Raw genomic sequence first — 6,531 nt, 5'->3', positions numbered from 1 at the left:
AAATGTGCACCATTGGATGTAAGAAAGGTTACTGGTGAATGGTGATAGTGACACATTGTCGAGGGTCTTGTGAAAAACTCTCTCTGTGACTCGGAAGAGGTGTAGAAAAGCGCAAGAGGGACAGAGGGTGGAAATAATTGAGATAGTATATCTGGTGTGTGGTGTGAGGTGAGAATTGCGAAGTGATGGAGACTCGATCAGTTTCTAGCTTGATGTGGTGAAGGGGCCTTGAAGATTAAACTTTACCTATAGGGGAATCTGCTATACAGAGTACCTACTCTGTCTCTGTGTGTCGCATTTGCTTTAACTTGGCTAAGGTTAAACCCTACAAGGCTTGCAGTCCCCTAAGGTCGCCCCCGCTACTGGTATCGTCTTTGGCAAACCTTAAAAGTGTGGTTTTCAAGTTAGGTTTTCAAGTTATATTGTGGAGTTGAATATAACTTAAAAAATACGCTTTCATTTTGCCTCTACGTACTTTGAAAGATCACGTTACATAGAAGAATATCCATCATTTTAATTCTAAGAGTGGCTCCAAGGATCAGCTTTCATATATCACCATTTTATAAAGCTAGCGATACAGCATTAATTGCAAGCATTAGTTTGGATTTATTTATTTTTAGTAATAATGATTTGTTTGCTGAAATTTGAATCTTGAATCTCCTTAAAATCTAGAAAAGTGATTATCATGAGGAAAAGATACCCCATGAATCAGATTACAGGAATGGAAAAACAAAAGAATTCTTAATTGTAGTACTGGAAAGAAATGATTATGAACTGCAGTTCTTTTGCAATTTCAAGTGTAAACCAGGGCTATGCTGCAAGTTAAAATTCAGATTATGCAATCCTTACACAGTCATATCACAGGTATGCAATGACAATCTACATATGAAGTACCAACCGCTTTAATACATTTATGAAAAAGTTTAACAGAAGAAATTAAACTTCCAATCAGATTTTATTGTAAGACAAATAATTGCAGAAGAAATAAGCTAAGAAATACTGACCCATTCACCTGGCTAAGGCGAACGATAATATTTGGAATATCTTTCACAATCACCAGACTCTCACCCCTTTGCTGCCAAGTACCTGCAATTGGTTTTAAATGTTTGAAGGCTCAATCAACTGTTTTCTATTGAGCTACCAAACAAGATAGTTGGGAAATCTAGTATGGTATCTGCCTGCAATAATAACAATATACACAAATATTGGTGTAGGGTATAAAAAAATAACAAAAGCCCAAATTGCAAAGGAAATGAGTAAGCAGTAATTATCCAAGTTGCAAAGTAAATCAGCTAGCACAAAAATTAGTCAGTTAACTCAGCAGCAAAATACAAAGAATTACAGACTTCTTTTTGTTCGACAGAATTCCAATCAATGATCAAAGCCAATGGCGTCACTTATTTGATGGAGAAAACTTTCCTTCAATGCCTAAATGATATCAAAGGACCATTTTTAGCACTACAGCATGAATTACATACTATCTACAAGATAACTACGGAACAATTAATCTTGCATAGAAAATTTAGTATACCTTGGCAACTTTGGATTTATCCTTTTTTTAATTTTTTTTCTTTTTGCAAATTACAGTTGTTCATTGCAAAATCATTCAACCAAATCAGGAGGAAAATAATAGTATCATTGAGTGAAACATGTATCAGAACATATATCTGATACATAAACAATAAAAATACAGAGTATCAAATTATTCTATATTATGCATGATATCTTATTACAAGACAAAGCAACCAACCGTTTCAGGGCTTGGATAAGTGGCTGGTTAGTCTGGTATTGGAAGATGCGAGGAGGCATGAATTGGAGAGTGAAGCAATCTTTCTCGTCGTTGTCCAGCTTGGTGATATCAATCTCAAATTGAAATGGTATGGCAACCCCTTGTGTCGATCTTATGAGTCCCCGGCTCATTCCATCTAGGTTCCTCTTCCACTGATGATGTGAATTGGGTGATAACGAGGCAGGCTTTTTGACCTCCTATGTGGACAAAATCAGAAGCTGCTGGGGAACCCAACTCATAAGGCCATATTGGCAGTTTCAAATCCCCAATTTGTGTGATGGATTCTTCATTTTCATCCAACCCCGACATAAGATGAACTCCCAGACTAAAACAACGACGAGCATTATGGCCAAACAATATTTTCTTGTTGCCACCAGCCGGCAGGTCCAGGACTAAAGCTGTGCCGAGAAAAGAAAAGGGCCGCCTTGGCACATAGTGGGGACTAGTCTCCATTCAGAGTCTGGGTGGGAGACATCAAAGCAGAAGACTGGACATAGTTCATGGGAGACAAACATTTTGGTGCCAGCAATTGCATAAGCAAAAGGAGCATGGTTGTAATATCGAGAGCCAACTTGGAAAAATGGAGGCTGAGGTAGAGCAGACCAAGTCTGCAGTTTAGGGTCAAATACCTCAAATGCCAGAGGATCGGGCACCCCCATATAGCAAAGGGCGTACAATTTGCCGCCCAGCTGCACCATCCAAGGGAATAACTTGCCTCCAATAAAGTGGCATCCATCTTCCTGATTCCGTGCTGCTTGGGATCGGATGTTTCAAAGGCATAAACATCCCTATACCAAATTGAGTCGGTGCGTATTGGAGCTTAACTAAAAGCATTACATGCTTAGTTTAAAGCAGTAAAAGAATAGTTAAAAACATAAATCCACATTTGGTCTACTACTGGACTACCAAACAAAAAAACCAAAAAAAGAAAGAAGCTTTTTTCCTGTAGAACTAGCAAGGCAAGCAATTTTTTTTTTTTTTTTTTTTTAATGAGAAAAGAAAAGAACAATACAATAAAAGGGGGAACAAGGAGCCCACCATAGAGAACAGTAAACATCAGGCATATACAAAATGGTAGAAAAGAGATACATCAAAAATCACAAAATATAGGCCATGACATTCTGTTGGTTAACTTGTGTATTAGCTAAAGGTAAATTAATAACTCCTCCCATTCATTCAATATGGGATAGAAGAAAATTGTTGGCTAATATTGGTTATTCAACCCTCCTTCCATTTTTTGTAAAATCAGTGGACAAAAAACCTCCTTTTCCTCTCCCTTATCCAACCATCAGACCCTCCGTTATTTCCGCTCTTCAAACCAAAGTTCAATTGATGAATTTTGAAAAATTTACAAATTTGAGTATCTGCTACTATACCTGCTCCTGAAATATCTGTCTCATTGGAGCTTCTCAATCTTGATTCAACCACTGACTGTATCTTCTCAATGATGACTTCCTGATTCAGAAGACTCACCTGTGTATCAACAGACCATTTTGTCAGTACTTGGACACATTTGGTGGTTCAAGAATATAGGAAAAACTTTAACACCAATTGTTGCAATACAAAATTGAAGAAAGAAGAAATCAATAGCGACAAAAAAAAGCTGAGTATCTTTTGGTATCTCTAGTATTTGTTGAATAAGACTAAGGTGTTCAGCAGAAAGAAAATTCCTTAAAGTCATTGTGGATAGCCAGCAGCTGACTAATTAGCTTAGTCCTTACGTGATGGACTGATGGCTGTTTCATACATTGACAGACAATACTACTTGTATACAGAAAATGAGTTTGTAGTTATAGGACAGCTTATAAAAAACTGGTCCATGACTGCATTCCATCTCCAATTCATCTTTTTTTTTTTCTAAACAAATCGTAATTACAAAAAATATAGTAAATAGATATTTATTTATATGAGGTCAATGATATGATGTGAGATTGAATGTTACATTTCAATTTCCTAATTTTTATAACAAAAAAATGCAAGGTAAAGGTAAAACAGTTTCTAGAGCTCTCTTCAATGCAGTGCAATCCACCAATCTATCTGTCTTTAAAAGAAGATGTCAAACAAAAAAGAACGAGAAAGAAAACGTAATCAATTAGTGACAATCACTGTATAATATATCTCGTCCTATCCAAACCCTAAACATTCAATCTCATCACTCAAATAAAAGATGAATTAAGTTCTTTTTCAATTAACTCTTTTTCTAGAATAGACCCCTCCCATGCTTCCAATCCCTCAATGAAGTTGCTCCTTCTTCTGTCATTCATCACCTCATGACTTGAAGATAATAGATGAGAAGCTTAATGCAACCACAGCACAATGATGAGGAGTGACAGAGAACAGTTTGACAAGAGATACAGTCTGTCATAACAGAATGTTCTCAAAGATCTTATTGCGACACAGCACTATGATGAGGAGCAACAGAGAACAGTTTCATAAGGCAAACAAAATGAGTCTCTTTGGAGTACTTGGAAGGGAGGACGATAAAGAGCACAAAAAGTCTACCAATTAAAAACCTAATGAAAGAAGTACAAAGCAATCTTGTAGCCCTGGCATTCCATAAAATGTGGACTTAATTTGCTGCCCACCCATAGTTAGGTGGGCGTATTACTACCAGATTACACGTGTCCTATACATGTACACGGTTATAATATTTCTATTTCCTCATTATGATAGTTGGTTACACTAATTATAACTTATTTAACCATGGTAATTATACATACATATATATTTATAGATATTTTGTATGTATGTATGACTGGTGGAGATTCATTAATCAGGTGGTAATATGCCCACCTAAACTACGGTGTGCAGCATATTCAAATCCATAAAATGAAACTGAACACCATATCAAGGATACCTAGCTAATTTTATTTGAATCCACAAAGGTATTTAATCATTATGTCGTATAAACACCATGTTCTTTGACTTAATTAGAAATTAGCAATCTTATGTCCATCCTTTTTGGGAAAAAAGAAAGTGCTTTAAACTTTTAACCATCAAGGAAACCCAAAAGAAACTGTACGGAGTCAATGATATAGAAAAGCTAGTGGCATGAAAATGGAAAAGTGTCACCTAAACTTCACCATGATATCAAACTTCAACTTACAGATTGTACAATGAGTAAGAAATAAGGAGTTGGGTCAGGATAACCCATAAACAAATGATTGATGATAGAATACTAAAGATGGAAGATAGGTTAGTTCCAGTTGGCTACATTTAAACGGAATTGCATCTTTATGGTCTGAAAAGCCAGCATACCCAATCTGACCCACTTAATTGGTAGACGGTAGTTTATTAAAACTTACTTTTGGTTTGTAGTCTTAGTAACTCTGTAATTGAAAGTCTTCTGTTGATATGGCATAAAATAGTTCATACCGTTTATAAAAAGCACCATAGTTATCTTCTTCGCAACATATTCGGAATTGGAGATAAAGCCATCCATCTGGAAAACTGAGCTCGACGGATCATTGTCCAAAGCTTCTACTTTCATCAGACTGCGGGCAACTGACACCCCATAAACTGAACGAATCGCATCAATTCTTGATAATGTGGCAACAGAACTAACATCTGCTCTACCGGCTCCATGCTGATAAATGTAGAATGATTTAGCATATCAAAAAGCTGTGATAATGATTTTTAAACATGTTTCTTGCCATGCCAAAGTTTTAATGAAAAGGCGTAAGACATTACAAGTATAATAATTATTGAAACACTTTAACGTCAACCTACCTTTCTGCAGGAGAAGCTAACACTTGTGGTGATGAATGGCAAACCGGCTTAACAAATCTACAATCTTTGAAAAATCATCCGCAGAGTTTTGCAGATTCTTTCTCCGGGCAGACATGTTATAGAATAAGTTCTCAATCTGAAAGCACATTACAACTTAATCAAAAACTTAAGCCAATTTCATCACATTGCACAAGTGAGCAGACAAAATTAACTAGCTAATTTCATCCATGCAATACACATTCACCCTGCTTTAGTGGATTCAAACGGTTTATAAATTGTTCGAACAGCTCCTATTGCTTATATCTAGCTAGACTAAACCAACCAAACCAAACTGAGTTTCATACCATCATCTGAGTTCCTTTTACGGCAGCGCACGCCTTCGGCTCATGCTCTATCACTCCATCTTTATAAGAGACCCTGAACTCATAAGAATTACAATTTCAAGACTACATTGTAACACAAACAAAACCAACACAAAATTCAAAAGCCTATCCACTTCCAATTCTCCATTTCTTTGTATAAACAAAACAAAATTACCTCAAAAGCAAAAAGAAAACACACACCTATAACCATGCAACTGCCCTTTGGTGATCGTCGTCACCGTCACATGAGCCACATACGTCATGCTCGCAAGAGCTTCTCCTCGAAACCCCATCGACTTTATGGACTGCAGGTCTTCAAACGACGACAATTTCGACGTCGTATGCCGCTCGCACAGTATCGGCAAGTCCTCATACTACAGTAGAGTGTGAATAATGTCACAATCAATCTTGATATTTAACATTCCGGCAAAGAATTAAATGCAAGAGAAAGTAATGACTGACTCGGATTCCGTGGCCGTCGTCGGAGACTTGGATGAGTTTGAGGCCGCCGTCCTTGACGACGACGTTAATGGAGGAGGAGTGGGCGTCGAGGCTGTTCTCGACGAGCTCCTTGACGGCGGAGACGGGGCGTTGGATGACCTCACCGGCGGCGATTCGGTTCACTACGGACTCGTCTAGGCGGTGAATTTT

At 37.3% G+C, this 6,531-nt stretch overlaps 1 long non-coding RNA gene across 6 annotated transcripts; it reads right to left on the bottom strand.

The window, feature by feature from the left end:
- Nucleotides 1-841: 841 nt before the first annotated feature.
- Nucleotides 842-6,222, bottom strand: LOC133744085 (uncharacterized). Of its 6 annotated transcripts, none has more exons than XR_009863359.1 (7): nt 6,082-6,222; nt 5,863-5,935; nt 5,519-5,654; nt 5,165-5,375; nt 3,166-3,262; nt 1,751-2,613; nt 842-1,086 (listed from the first exon to the last, which is right to left on the bottom strand). It is a non-coding gene; the product is annotated as an uncharacterized LOC133744085 (long non-coding RNA). The 6 variants fall into 6 exon arrangements; XR_009863360.1 differs by having other exon boundaries at nt 1,043-1,178; XR_009863358.1 differs by lacking the exon at nt 842-1,086 and having other exon boundaries at nt 1,557-2,608.
- Between the last annotated feature and the right edge of the window lie 309 nt (nt 6,223-6,531).

The sequence above is a fragment of the Rosa rugosa genome, chromosome 4, assembly GCF_958449725.1.
Source record: "Rosa rugosa chromosome 4, drRosRugo1.1, whole genome shotgun sequence".
Classification (NCBI taxonomy): Eukaryota; Viridiplantae; Streptophyta; class Magnoliopsida; order Rosales; family Rosaceae; genus Rosa; species Rosa rugosa.
Note: the sequence above shows the minus strand (reverse complement) of the source record. Positions and strands in the feature narration are given on the sequence as shown.